The 15,612-nt window shown below is 37.6% G+C and overlaps 1 protein-coding gene across 1 annotated transcript in view; it reads left to right on the top strand.

Moving 5' to 3' along the window:
- Window positions 1-1,024: 1,024 nt before the first annotated feature.
- fgf10a (fibroblast growth factor 10a) overlaps window positions 1,025-15,612 on the top strand; it is a 157,667-nt gene continuing 143,079 nt past the window's right edge. The window contains exon 1 of the mRNA XM_073064376.1: window positions 1,025-1,104. The gene's annotated coding sequence lies outside the window, so the exon portion shown is untranslated. The remainder of the gene's footprint in view (window positions 1,105-15,612) is intronic.

The following is a 15,612-nucleotide window of genomic DNA, read 5'->3' as shown; positions in this document are numbered from 1 at the left end:
TGTGAGAGTGAGAGAGAGAAAGAAAGAGAGAGAGAGAGAGAGAGAGAGAGAGAGAGAGAGAGAGAGAGAGAGAGAGAGGCTTTAAGTAATCACGCAAGGCATCTGTTTATTTAATTCTACTGTTTGGTTGTTAAATAGTTACTTGGTGCAGACGAAAATAAAGGTAGTCATGCACTAAATACCTTTCCGTCAACCTGTATTAAAATACCTTTGATGTAATACAAGTAAAATTGATTTAATTGATAAATGTTTTGCACCATGATCATTCTTTCCAGCAAGTATTAAAACTTGAGTCAAATGTTCATATTAAATAACAGTATATAATGATAGGTCTTGATTATAAACTACCACCATGCTTTATTTGATCACATTTGTTTTCCACAAAGTACAGGTATCAGCAAACACCTTTAGAATTTTTAAATTTTTGTTTAGTATCAATATGTAATTAGATAAGATGATCTGATAAAATAAATTCTTTGACTTGAGTTTCTCCCTTTTGTTTATAATCATCACATAATAGATCTTCAATAAGGAACTAAATGAACTATTAAAAACAGATATGGCATTTTGTGAAGTATGCATAGATTTATAAACCTTTAGTAATATTATCCAGTTATAAGGAAGCTTCATGTACATGGCACAGTCCACATTATCTCCAATAATGTGAAATGTCAAGAATTAATTGTTGGTTCAATAATTTTACTAGCTGAATTCATGTTGTTGAGATTACAGGGAATTTATTCAATTCTCAGGCAAATTGTTGAAGCTTTATTCAGAAATAAAATGCTTGTCAACTGTTACGTGCACTGCCTAAATAGATTAATGAGTCAAACACCCTAAGAGATCACAATTTTGATCCCTGTTCTAAGTTGGCTGATACTACTATCCTAGTACTTGCAAATGCAGCCACATCTTTTCATTGTCCGGTGACAATTGTTGTAAAAAATTGTATACATGAACCTTTGTTAAGAACAGTGAAGAGCTTAGCTGCATCTCATTGTGATATCACTTTTTTTTTCAATAGTTAATGGCCACAAGCATCAATTTGGACACAGATATAGAAACATTTTTTCCTGTTGGTCAAGAATCATACTAATGTCACAGGTAACTATGTCTCAGATTAATCTATTACACCAAGTTTGAAGTTGAAGTGTGAAGAAATATTCAAAGGCGAATAAGATTTTCACATTCCTGAATAGGAAGAGCTTATTAAATATGAGCTAAATATAGGTTTCTTTCTCTGACTTAATTTCTTTTCAAATATTAACATAGAGGAACTTTTCCCACTTAATGTTTAGGACATAGGCTTACATTGCAGACATTTCTTCACTGAAGCACAGGCAACGCTAAATCTTGTCTGAAAATTTACCAATTCTGCTATAATTTGGAAGGAAAGACAATTTTATTTTATCCTAAATATTGAACTTGAACACTGATTTGCAAAATCACACTTTAGTTTGAACAGCAGAGCTGTGTTGCTTGAGGTAGGATTGTGTCTAGTGGAGACTGAATTTATATCAGAACAAGCAGCAAACCCAATGAAAACCTTTCAAACTTCAATCTGATCTAAAATACCAGTTATATCCTTCTTTTATATCCCTTAATGATTCTTTCATAACAAGCTGTTTAGCTACCTTTTGAATTCTCTGACTCTATCCACCTTCTCTATCTTCAGGGATAACTAGATTGATATAGTAACAATCTGTTTAAGATAGTTATTTCTGAATTCTTTTTTACTTCCATTTACCTGAAATTAAAGAATGGTGTAAGTTAATTGAATTTGTTGTCCCTGCTTCTTTCATAATTAACGAAGACCAACATTACATTTGGTGACTCAGTTTTTGAAAGGGAATTGCAGGGTAATGTTCTTTCTGAAGTTCTAGCATCTAAAATACAATTCCTCAACCGAAAGGTTAGCTTGTTTTTTTTCCTTTTCAGGTGCTGACTAACTAGTATATATTTCCAGGGTTTTTCAGAAGGTATTCCACTTTGTAACTCTACCCTTCAATTTTACACCTGTGTTGTGAGCTTTAAGGACATCTCTAATTAATCAATCATTGAATTTTGAATTTGTTAAACAAAGGCACTTTACATCATCCGGAGTTTGTATACTTCACCCCCTTAACCCAGTGCTGGTTTTCAGTGTTATTGCACCCAGCTCTTCATCTACCTTCAAAGTCTGTTTATCAGCACCTCCCAAAGTCTGAGTTGTATTACATATATTAGATCTTTAATCAGGGAGAAGTACTTTGAGGCTCATGTCACGTAATGAAAGCATGCTTGAGAATGTGCAGACCATGTGCCTGGTCAACCCTCTGAAACAGTGCTACTAATTGGATGTTGTGGAGCAGGAGTGAGGCAGCAAACAATCGTGACTCTTTCTTCAGATCTTACAAACAATATTCTGATGTTGAAATGCATCGATTAAAATACGTGTTTTTAATAAAATGGACAGCAGGGAATGGACTGGGGTTCATTCGTTTTCTGACAGTAGAGTGGTTTAAATTATGGAGGAAAATAGGGTCTTGATTTATATTTGATTTCACCTGCTTCTCGAGCTTCAAATATTACATTTGCCTTCAAGGAAAGAAGCAGATGGCAGTTGTATATTGCAAGAAAGTTGCAACAAGGTAGCATATTTTTAAATTATATCTTGGGTAAGAATCTTGAGAACAAATGGGCTCTTAAAATTTAATAATTGCGAGGAGGAAGCTACAAAACAAGGAAAAATAAAAATGGGGTATAGTCAGAATCTTTTCCCAGGATAAAATGTCGCACACTAAAGGACATGCTTTTGAGGTTACAGGAGGAAATATAAGGTTGATATGAGGGAGAAGGTTTTATGTACAGAATTATATATACTTGAATTGGGTACCAGGAGTCGTAGTAGAAGCAAGTAATTTGGTGGAGTTTAAGAGGCATTTAGACATATGACTATGAATGGAACGGAGGCATATGGATGGTAGAGAAGAATATAAATTGGCATCAAGATTGGTCCAACATAATGGGCCAAATGACTTGTCCAAGTGTTGTATCCTTCTGTATTGTATGTTATAGCCACCCAAAATGTATTGGAACATATGCAACTAAGCACCATAAACTCAAACACTAGTTTGCTCCAAGCCAAAAAGAACTTAAATAAAAAAGTTAGATACTCACAATAATCACATTTTCAAGTATTGTCTCCTGCTCTAGGATCGCTGAGCTTTACATCTGGAGCCAAGGTAATGATGATACCACCATAAAACCAATCTCTAGATTTGTCAATCTCCTTTCCTTCCCTAGAAATGTAATGCCAGTATTTGGACTTTAACCAAACTAAAATACTTGAGGCTCATAAACAAAAATTTAAAGTATGTCTATTAATATGCAAAATGTATGTTCTTGCCTCCCTCTGAAACAATACTATCAAAGAGGACATGGCTTTAAGATAAGGGGTGGAAAGTTCAGGGGGGATATTAGAGGAAGGTTTTTACTCAGAGAGTGGTTGGTGCGTGGAATGCACTGCCTGAGTCAGTGGTGGAGGCAGATACACTAGTGAAATTTAAGAGACTACTAGACAGGTATATGGAGGAATTTAAGGTGGGGGGTTATATGGGAGGCAGCGTTTAAGGGTTGGCACAACATTGTGGGCCGAAGGGCCTGTAATGTGCTATGTTGTTCTATGTTCTATATTAAAGATTGTGGAGCATGATATCCATCCCTGTTGGTGCATTTGATCTTTCCTTGTGTTCCTTCTTTCTCCCTTTTCTCTTTTCATCTCAGGCACCTCATTTTGTTCACAGTTCTGTGATTCTACAGTGAGCCTAAGAGTCCCAACCTGATGTCTCCAATAAAGCCCTGACTGTTTAACTGAAAACTAGCACAAGCTAAAGTCAGAGTAGTTTTAAAAGAGTATTGCACTTTCAATTGTGCCATTCTTCAGATTAATTAAACCAAATTCATATTTGCCCTCTCAATTGGGGAAAACTCCTCAGAGCTTTGTGCAATGATTCTCTCTCTATTTTCTAGCTCCGACATAATGAGTAATTTCACCTGATAATAAACCGTCCCTGTAACTTTGTAGTCTTTGTCAAGATACCATTAGAGAGTAGTCATTACATTTCTTAAATAATAAACTCTTTATTCTGACCATTATCATATCATATACATTGCATATAAAAAATGATTCAATACAATGTTGCACACTTCAGTTTCAACTTAGATAGGACATTAACCAGAGCACATGGCAGAGTTTTTAAGAGATTGAATAAGTTTGATGTGTCAAGAGCATAAAATATAATTTAATACCAAAAATATGTCACAACCTTACAAAAAAAATCGGAAATTTTTGCAAGTCAGGCTAAATCTGCAGGGAGACTAGTAGAATTAATATTTTAGGTCAATGGCATTTCATTAGAATTTTGAGATGATAGAGGGTAATCATTATTAATTATAATAAAGGTTATATAATCTACAGAGTCAGGAATGGTAATCTCAATTTATCAGGAAACTTCCAATGAATATTGTGAAATTGCTGGTGTTTAAACAATTCATGCACACGTAAATTAATCTGGTGAACTGGTAACCAAAATCAATGAGTATTTGATTCTCACAAATAGGAAAGCAGTTGGGCTTCAGTTGATTACCTTGTTTGGTGATTTTCATCGACCACCAATTTTGCAGAAACAGTGTGTTCCATCTCAAAGAAACAAACTTCTGCTCTCGACATCTTGCTGCTCTTGATTTACACTTCTGCTGCTGGCCGTTTTTGCAAAGGCATTAATGGAAAATTGTGGACATATTTTCATATGAAGTACAATTTCCTATCATTCTGTCAAAGGAAACAAGAGTTAAAACTGCAGATGTTGGAAAACTGAAAATCTTGGAAATTCTTAGTAGGTCAGGCAATTTCTGTGGAAAGAGAAAATATATAATGCTTCTGGTCCAGGATCCTTCATCAAAACTGATTTATGTTATCTGTTTCTCTTTCCACAGAAGAGTAATAACTGGGGATTCCATAGTTAGAGGAGCAGACAGGAGTTTCTCTGGGCATGAAAGAGACACCTAGAGGATATGTTGCTTCTCAGGTGCCAGGGTCAGAGATGGCTCAGAGCGAGTTCGCAGCATTCCAAAAGAGGGAGAGAGAGCCGCTGGAAGTCATGGTACATACTGGTACCAGTGACATAGGTTCGGAAAAGGGGAGAGGTCCTGAAGACAGAATATAGGAAATTAGGTAGAAAGCTGAAAATTTAGAATTCCAGGGTAGTAATCTCTGGATTTCTGCCTGATTGTACAGGTAAGTGTGAGAATAAGATGACCTGGTAAATGAATAGAGTATGTGGGCTGAGAATTGGTGCGGGGGGGGGGCAGGGTTTCAGATCTCTGTATCATTGCGATCTTTTCTGGGGTAGTTATGAACTGTACAAAAAGGATGAGTTACAACTGAACCCAAAGGGGACCAATTGTGGGTAGGTATGCTAGAGCTGTTCTGAATGGTTGAAAGTAATTTGGCAGGGGCATGGGAACTGGAGTGATAGGACTGAGGATGTGACATCGGTATACAAGTAGATGTAGTCTGTAGTGAGACTGTGAGGAAGGACAGGTACATAATAGGGCAAAATTACAGCCAGTGGAATGAGTTGAAGTATAACATGGGGGAAAATTTTTTCAAAAATGTAATGAATACAGGACTGAAAGTGTTATATTTGAAAGTATGTAGTACACAGAGTGAGGTAGATTATTTTATAGTGAAATTATTGGAAGGTATGAGGTCATGGTGAAAGTCAAAGTAAAATTTATTATCAGAATACATACATGTGATCACATACAACTCTGAGGTTCTTTTTCCTGCTGGCATACTTAGCAAATCTATAGAACAGTAACTGACTGAAAGAATATTATAGCTGTGGGCTTGTATCGACAGGGTAGGCAGGTAAGCAAAGGGGACAGGTGGAAATTGTCTGTTAGTAGAAATTGAAATCAAATCCTTAGAAAGAGGTGACACAGATCAGGAGGTGTAGAATCCTTGTGGGTAGAGTTAAGAACCTGCAAGAGTAAAAAGAGTGTGATGGGAGTTAGATATAGGCCTCCAAATAGGATCCAAGATATGGAATACAAATTACAAAGGGAAATTTAAAAAATACATGTAACAATGGCAACATGCCAGGAATTCTAGCGTGTCAAGGGGCAGAAGTGAGTGTAGTTCATACTACTAAGGAGAAGGTGCTTGGAAGCTGAAAAATATGAAATCACCGGGATCAGATGGACTAGACTCAAGGGTTCTGAACAAGGTGTCTGAAGAGATTGTGATGGCATTAGTAATGATCTTTCAAGAATCAATAGATTCTGGAATGGTTCAGGAGGACTGGAAAATTGCAAATATCACTCCATTTTTTAAGGAGGAAAGGAGGCAGAAGAAAGGAGATTATAGGTCAGTTAGACTGACGTCCGTGGTTGGAAAAATGTTGGAGTCCACTATTAAGGATGTGGTTTCAGGGTACTTGAAGGCATGCGATAAAACAGGCCAAAGTCAGCATATTTTCCTTAAGGGGAAATCTTTGCTGACAAATCTTTTTTGGAATTTTTTAAGGAAATAACAGGCAGGATAGATAAAGGAGAGTCAGTGGATGTTGTTTACTTGGATTTTCAGAAGGCCTTTCATAAAGGGTCATCTATAAGGCTGCTTAAGAAAATATGAGCCTATGGTATTACAGGAAAGATACGAGCAGTGATAGAGCATTGGCTGATTGGCAGGAGGCAAAGAACGGGAATAAAGAGGTCCTTCTCTGGTTAACTACGAGTGACTGGTGGTTATCCTCAGGCACTGTCGTTTTTACCACTTCTTTTCATGCTATATGTCAATGATTTGGATGACAGAATTGATGGCTTTGTGGCTAAATTTGCAGATGATACAAAGATATATGGAGGGGCAGATAGTGTTGAGGAAGTAACGAGTCGGCAGAAGGACAGACAAATTGGATGAAGAAGTGGCAGATGGAATATAGTGTAGGGAAGTGTATAGTCATGCACATTGGTAGAAAGAATAAAGGTGTGGACTATTTTCTAAACAGGGAGAAGTTTCAAATATCAGAGGTGCAAAGGTACTGGGGAGTCCTCGTCCTGGATTCCCTAAAGGTTAACTGGCAGGTAGTATGGAAGGCAAATGCAATGTTAGCATTCATTTTGAGAGGGCTAGGATATAAAAGCAAGGATTTAACGCTGAGGAAAGATGTACTGACATTGGAGTGAGTCCAGAGGAAACCTATGAGAATGATTATTGGAATGAAAGGGTTAATGTCTGAGGTGTGTTTGATGACTCTGGGACTGTACTACCTGGAAATTAGAAGAATTAGGGGAGGATCTCATTAAAGCCGATTGAACATTGAAAAGCTTAGACAGAGTGGATGTAGAGAGGATATTTCCTTTTGTGAGGGACTCTATCATCTGAGGACACAGCCTCAGAATAGAGAGGACCATTTAGAACAGAGGTGAGGAGAATTTCTCTAGCCAGAGGGTAGAAAATCTGTAGAATTCATTGCCATAGATGATTGGGAGTCAAGTCATTGAGTATATTTAAAGTGGAGAGTGTAGGTTCTTGATTAGTGAAGGTGTCAAAGGTCATGGGGAGAAGGTGGGAGAATGGGTCTGAGAGGGATAATAAATCAGCCATGATGGAATGACGGAGCAGACTCAATGGAGCGAATTATCAGATCCTGAATCTTATGGTCTTCTGGTCTAATTAATGAATTAATTGTAAGTAGAGTAATAACAAAAAGTAAGCAACAATCATAAAGTTCCCAGATAGTAGAAAAGATTGAATTAATTTTAGTTTTCTTGTTCTGATAGATATGAAAATAGGTCTGATAATTTAAATAGGGACATGAAGATTTCAGGGATGCTGTATGTTGCCTTACAGTTCCGAATACACCCTTAAACATGCATTTGAAAGGGCTTGTGGGGTAAAACTAGGAGAGATTAAAACCAGAATATGCTGGTGCCAGTTAACATATGTTTGCCTTCATGAGATTGAATGCAAATTTTAAGTAATTTTATTTTAATACAGTTTTAATTTCCTCTTCTTTTCTCCTTTGGTATATTTCATTTTTAGTTATAATGTTCTGAGCGGAATAGCAATAAGTGAGATTTTAAATGTTCAAACAAAAGTAAAATTCTAATCAGCAATAAAGAGCTATGAACCTCAGTTGAAAAATGGTAGTCAATAGGCAACCACAGGGCAATCATAGGAAAACATTACTTTCATTCATTGATTTTCTCATGTTATTTTCCAGAGGTTTATGTCTGGTTACTGTTTTGTTATTAAAATTGCAACATTTCCCAACATTGTTGAAATGCAATTTAACCAGCTGGTGATTCATTTCCAGAACCTAGGGACTGTGGCTGAGGAAGTCTCAGAGTCTCCTTTATGCATCACATGAGCTATTATAAATCGTTGGCCATTTAACTATCAACTTTATTCATGAAATAGTTCATTGAGCCAGTCGTCATCTTTGCAGTTGCTTTCTTTATATAGCCACCCTTAGCAATTTCCTGTACACAAATGTTTTTGAAGTAGTATAAGATTAGTTATATGAAGCAATCTTTAAGAGGGTGACAACGCTACACAAGCCTTTTTGTCCAAGGATCAAAATCAAACATGTTACATTTTTTAAATAATGAATCCACAAAGAGATAGAAACAAAATATCTAAATAAACTCTGTAGTCTTTTTTGTGCATTATTTTAGCACAGGATCCCCAAGATACTTGTATTGATAGACTGTCCTTCCTGATCTGGTCCTAAATGATTGAAGGTCTCCAATAGATTGTGAGGCAATGGTACTTTTGTTTGGGAAGGTTACTGGTGAATCCTCCACATCTCCATTTCTGCTTCAGTCATGAGTGTCCTCAGTGTTCTTTCCATGACAGTGCCTATTTTTCTAATATAGGATATCTTTCTCCCCATGGCTTCACTATCTGGAGTAATTTGAGTCATCGGCCCCCATGTGGCGCTGTTCTGAGATAAACTTCATCCTTACTGTTCCTCTAGCCTTTTGCAATGACAGATCATTTCTATCTGTATGCAGTGGTGTGCCTGTCTTCTTTTGCTGTCTTCAATTGTTCCAAATTAACTTTCTTTAGCCTGTTCAATTATCATTCTACCAGGTGTTCTGTTGCTGGGAGTGGACTTCCAGGTTTGCTCACCATCACTTGAACTGGAGGACTGCATCAGAAGTCCAACTCTCATGATTTAAACTTTTGTTATAAGTCTCTTGGCAAGCTACATAGTGTTCTTTGCCTCCCTGTTACCCAGTAGATTAAGAAACTCAATAAAACATGGAATAGTTCCTCCAACTTCTTTCTACAATCAAATTACCTGCCTGGAAATCCAAAGCCTTGAGCTGCCTTATTTATTCCACCATATATTTTCTTATTACATCACACAGCTCATTTGGAACACATCCTCATGTTATCTCAAATGGAATAAACCTGAGGATTCAATGTTCTCAATCTACAATAACACCTAAGTTTCAATATTTTGCCAACTGGACTTCTGGTGTCATGTTTCATTATCTCCATTCAATAAGATTTCAGAGTAAGTCAGTGATTTAAACAATCAACAGGTTTGTTTATATATATATATATATATATCTGCCTCCAATAAGAATAAAACTTGAGAGCTTGGCTGTGGCATGGATGATGACTCATAGAAACATACAGCACATTTTGTCTTGGTCTACCATTTAAAGAAAAAAAGTGAGAGAGTTCTTCTCTCTCGTACTGCACAGCAGTGTTACACAGAGCAACACACATGAAATGCTGAAAGAAACCAGTTGGTCAGGCATCCTCTAAGGAAATGAACAAACAGTCAACATTTTGGGCTGAGATCCTTCATCATGGACTGAAAAAGAAGGGGGAAGACGCCAGAATAAATTCTGGCTTCTCTCCCTTTCCTTCCCGGTCCTGAAGAAGGGTCTCAGCCGGAAACATCAACTGCTTATTCATTTCCACTGATGCTGCATGGCATGATGAATTCCTCCAGCATTCCATGTGTGTTGCTCAGGATTTTCAGCATCTGCAAGGTCTCTTGAGTTAGTGTTACACAGAGAATGACTTGTACCTTCAGTCCTGTATTACAGTGTTATGCAGTGAGAAACTTGTGCCACCAGTATTATCCACAATGGTTTACAGTGAGCAACCTCTGACTTCCGATACTTAATATTCGATCTAATGCAAAGGTTGCAGTGATTATGAAGCAGACTTCAAACAACTCCTCATTGCATTGCAACAGATGGAGTTGAAAATTACTGTATATCATTTTTAATACCTGTTACCAGTTTTCCTTCACTTTTATATTTACTTCAGTGGTGTGAATGGACTGTGAAGTTTAGCCAAAGGTCCTTTTCTAGTTTTCTAATCCCTGTTTATTGACTGCACTTAGTGTTAAATGTGTCAGTTCAAAAGCCTTATGGCAAAGCATCAGTTCAGTCCAAGAAGGCATACATTATTCATCTATGTTAAAGCTTTACCAATTTCTAACTAGGTACTTGACCATCAAAATTTGGGATTTCCTTGAATATAGTGGCATTTTTAGTTTCATGGAATCATTTTCTATGAAAAGTAAAACTGATGAAACCTTGAATACATTTTATGAGACTAAATTCATGCTTTTTCTGAAGTTGGGAAGGTAACTCTTTCAACTACTTCCAAAGTTTCTTATGTTTTTCAACAAGAGATATTGTTCATATCCTCTTTCCTCTTCATAAATACCAGTTTCTCATTATTTTGGTAATTTTCTCTGTATACTCTTGTAAGTAAAACAGTGTTAAAGCCAGAATAATAATTAAAATTTAAATTGTAAAAGCTTTTTTTTGTCATACTATTCCATGCTTTGATAAAGTTTTCGCTAGCAAAAGCAATTTGTTTGCAAACTTGCTCCTTCTGGAAGGGCAGGTATTTGTTTGAAAACATGCAGTGCCCCACAATATGAACAAATCCTTATAGCCTGTGGCCTCCTGATCGCAGATCATAACAGAAATATTTCACAATACAAAAGGGGAGAAACCTATACACCAGATGGTGATAACTCATGAAATTCAATCTCTATCTTCTATACAGGTAATGTATAGTTCCATACAGGAGGCAGCATGACAGCAAAGCAGTTAGCACGTCACTTTGCAGCGATCACAGATTCCCACTGCTGTCTGTAAAGAGTTAGTATGTTCTCCCCATAATTGTATGGGTATCCTCCAGGTACTCTGGTTTTCTCCCACCTTCCAAAGACAAACAAGTTAGGATTAGTAAGTTGTGGGCATGCTATGTTGCTTCTGGAAACAACAGACAGACATATTTTATTGATCCCAAGGGAAATTGGGTTTTGTTACAGTCGCACCAACCAAGAATAGTCTAGAAATATAGCAATGTAAAAACCATAAATAATTAAATAATAATAAGTAAATTATGCCAAGTGGAAATTAGTCCAGGACCAGTCTATTGGCTCAGGGTGTCTGACACCCAGAGGGAGGAGTTGTAAAGTTTGATGGCCATGGGCAGGAATAAATTCCTATGACGCTCAGTGTTGCATCTTGTGGGCTGTCCAGCACAACCCACACTTATTTGAATTGAAGCAAACAATGCATTTCACTGTACATTTCGATGTTTTGATATCCTGAACATGTGACAAATAAAGCTAATCTTTTTTACACTGTCACAGTAACAGAATGATCTCAGAACGGTCATATTTTTAGTTCCCCTACCCCAACGCCACTATTAATTTGACATCTAGGCACAGCTAATAAACTTTGATTTTCTTCTGGCACCTAATAGCTTCCAAACTCCCATCATAGATTGAAAAAATAATGGAGTCAGTTTCCTCGTTAGCACGCTGAATTTCCTCATCTTCCGTGGCAACGTCGAACCTTTGTCTTCTAGAACATCTGATAAGGTTAATAGTATCTGGTGAATTCATACTTAAAGAAAGCCATAATTGATTAGTGTTTAGCTCTCAGACTTCCGTAGTTTTATATGAGACATCAGAAGGAGCTAAAGCCTCAGTAAGAGAGCTGCTGTGGTTTTCATTATTGCTTAAAGTTAATCAAAAACACTTTCACCTCCGGCTGCCCACCAAAAATCACAAGACACCTTGTACACTGAGCTGCATGTATTCAGTGACTCGGAGAGGTCAGCATCCCCAACTCAAACACTGCTTTACAACCGGATGCCTGTTGGATTGAACACCAGGATTGCGTATCCATTTCTTCTGCTTGCTATGTCCAGAATAAGATTAGTCCTGACAGTTTTAAGTTTGTCTCCTCAAAATGCTATCAGTTTATTGGAGAATTGACATTCTGGAATAGGTCTCATATATCTTCATTTCACAAACTTGTTGATCTGTTGAAAGGAAGCTCACAGCAAATTTATTTTAAGGAATTAAATGTCCCTAGAAATATCTATCAGGGTAGAATAAATTCAGTTTTGATAAAGAGTTAGAAACTGCCCTTCACTGGGTGGGTTGCACTTGACAAGATGACTTGTGGAGCAAGTAAATAAAGCAAAATCAACTTTGATATTTTCATCCACTGTATGTAGGAGCGTATTAGGCTGAATGCACATCTCAGGAATACAAATGAAGTCAAAACATATGTGAACTATGTCCTTCTTATACACATCCTCACAACCAGCTACACCCTTACTTTAGCAAAAGGTATAAAGCACTGCTCCTTCCTGATGAAGGGCCTCAGCCCGAAACATTGACTGTTTATTCCTCTATAAATGTGTGGAGCCAGGGATATAAGTAAAATCCACAATGAATACTTCTCAATAGCACGCATGTGGAGAAGAGAGCATTAAGGAAGGGTACACTGACATATCAGAAATGTCTGGATTAGGATGGAGGAAGGGTTGGATATTGGCAAAGGAGGAGATTGCTAGGGCTCCAACTGAGATTTTTACATCTTTATTAAAGATGAACTATTGGAAGACAGGATAAAAGCTCACACCCTTATTCAAAAAGCACTGTCGAGATAAGCCAAGAGACTATGGGCTGGTGACATTGTATGTCACAAGTTGGAAACTATTGGGAAAGAAATCTTAAGGAACAGAATTTATATTCAGTTGAATTGGTAGGGAATAATTAAAAAAAGTAAAACTGGAGAGAAGATCATATCACACAAAACTGACTGAGATAACTAAGAAAAGTGATGAAGGCAGATTGGTAAACGGTAATTGTGGTAGGCTGGTCGAGAAATCAGAATCAGAATAAGGTTGAATATCACCGGCATACATCATGAAACTTGTTAACTTAGCAGCAGCAGTTCAATGCAACGCATAATACTACAGGAAAAAATAAATAAGTAAATCAATTAGAATAAGTTAGAGTAAGTATACATAAATATTAAATAGGCTGCATCACTGTCTGGTATGGGAGGGGGGGCTACTGCGCAAGACCGAAAGGGGCTGCAGAAGGTTGTAAATTCAGTCAGATCCATCTTGGGTACTAGACTACAAAGTACCTAGGACATCTTCAAGAAGTGGTGTCTCAGAAAGGCAGTGTCCATTATTAAGGACCCCCAGCACCCACAGCAAGTCCTTTTCTCACTGTTACCATCAGGTAGGAGATACAGAAACATAGAAACATGGAAAATCACAGCACAATATAGGCCTTTTTGCCCACAATGCTGTGAATGATCCTGCATTTACCAATGTGGTACTCCACCTGTCAGACCCTTGCCCACTCACTTAACCTATCTATATCTCTCTGCAAACTCTCCACATCCTAAGCACAATTTGCTTTTCTTCTCAATTTAGTGTAATCAGAAACTTACATTTGCTGCACTTGGTTCCCTCTTCCACATTACTAATATATATCATGAACAATTGTAGTCTCAGCACTGATCTCTGTGGCACTCTGCTGACCATTAACTGCCAACTCATTTATCTCAACCGTCTGCCTTTTCTTTGTTAACCAATCCTCTCTCTATGCTAATAGATTGCCCCTAACTCTATGCATTCTTATCTTATGGATAAGCCTTTCTTAAGCCACATTATCGAACATCTTCTGGAAATCCAAGTATACAATATCCACTTGTTCTTCTCTATTCACTGAGCTCATTATATTCTCAAGTAATTCCAGTAAGTTTGTCAAACAGGACCTGCCCTTCATGAATCCATACTGTGTCTGCCTGATGAACCACTTCCAACCAAATATTTTGCTGTTTTGTCCTTAATGATAGCTTCATGTATTTTCCCCAACTACAGATGGTAAGCTAACTGGCCTATAATTACCCATCTTTTACCCACATCCATTTTTAAACAGTGACATGACATTTGCTGTCTTCCAATCACTAGGTCCAGCCCAGTTTCCAGGGAATTTTGGTAAATTATCAGAAATCCATTTACAATAACTGAAGCCATTTTCTTTCAGTACTCTGGGATGAAATCAATCAGAATCAGGGGACTTGTCTCACTTTCGGCCTAGTAGTTTGCATATCACTAACCTCTTAGCGACGGCAATTGTGTTGAGATCCTTGCCTCCCACCACATCCATAACATTCTCTTCGGCATGTTGCATATTGCAGAAAAGATTCACTAGGATAATTCCCAGAATGGAGTGTTCTTCTTTCAAAGAGACATTGGATGGGGTGTGTTAATACTCATTGGAAATGCAAGGGACTGAGAGGCACCCCAGTCAGTATGGATGAAACAACCTGTGCTTTACTACTCTGCAATTCTATGACTCCATTAGAAAGCTGAAAAACACTGACCCTACAATACCATTGAGATTGGGAATCCTACCTAATGTTTCTCCAAGCAGGAGACCAATACCATTTCATACAGCTACATGGGGAAGAGAATTTTTAAGCATTTGACTTTCAGTGCATTATTTGTGCATCAAAGATCCTGCACATTTACAATGATATGCAAGAACCAAAACTCAAAAAACAAATCTTCAGATGCTGGAAATCTAAAATAAGAACAGAAAATTCTGGAAACACTCAGCATGACTGACCGCATCTGAGGGAAGAAAACAGAGTGAATGTTTCGTGTCAAGGACCCTTCATAAGAAATGAAAAGGAGACAAAAGAAGTTTGTTAAGCTGGAAGGAGCAACAAACAATCTCAATGAGTCAAAGAGCATTTGTGGGAGGAGAGGAATTTTCAATGTTTCAGATCAAAACTCTGCACCAGAAGTTTAGATGTCTGACATTTAAAGCTGCAGAGTCGCAAGGAGAGGGCAAAGTCTCTAATAAGTCAAGTCAACTTTTATTGTCATTTCGACCATAGCTGCTGGTACAGTGCATAGTAAACATGAGACAACATTTTTCAGGACCATGGTGTTACATGACACAGTACAAAAACTAGACTGAACTATGTAATTAAAAAAAACACAGAGAAAGCTACTCTAGACTACAGACCTACACTGGACTGCATAAAGTGTACAAAAACAGTGCAGGCATTACAATAAATAATAAACAGGACAGTAGGGCAAGGTGTCAGTCCAGGCTTCGGGTATTGAGTAGTCTGATAGCTTGGGGGAAGAAACTGTTACATAGTCTGGTCGTGAGAGCTCGAATGCTTCAGAGCCTTTTCCCAGACGGCAGGAGGGAGAAGAGATTGTACGTGGGGTGCATGGGGTCC

Source organism: Hemitrygon akajei, chromosome 13 (assembly GCF_048418815.1).
Source record: "Hemitrygon akajei chromosome 13, sHemAka1.3, whole genome shotgun sequence".
NCBI lineage: Eukaryota > Metazoa > Chordata > Chondrichthyes > Myliobatiformes > Dasyatidae > Hemitrygon > Hemitrygon akajei.
This window is presented reverse-complemented; position numbering and strand designations above follow the sequence as displayed.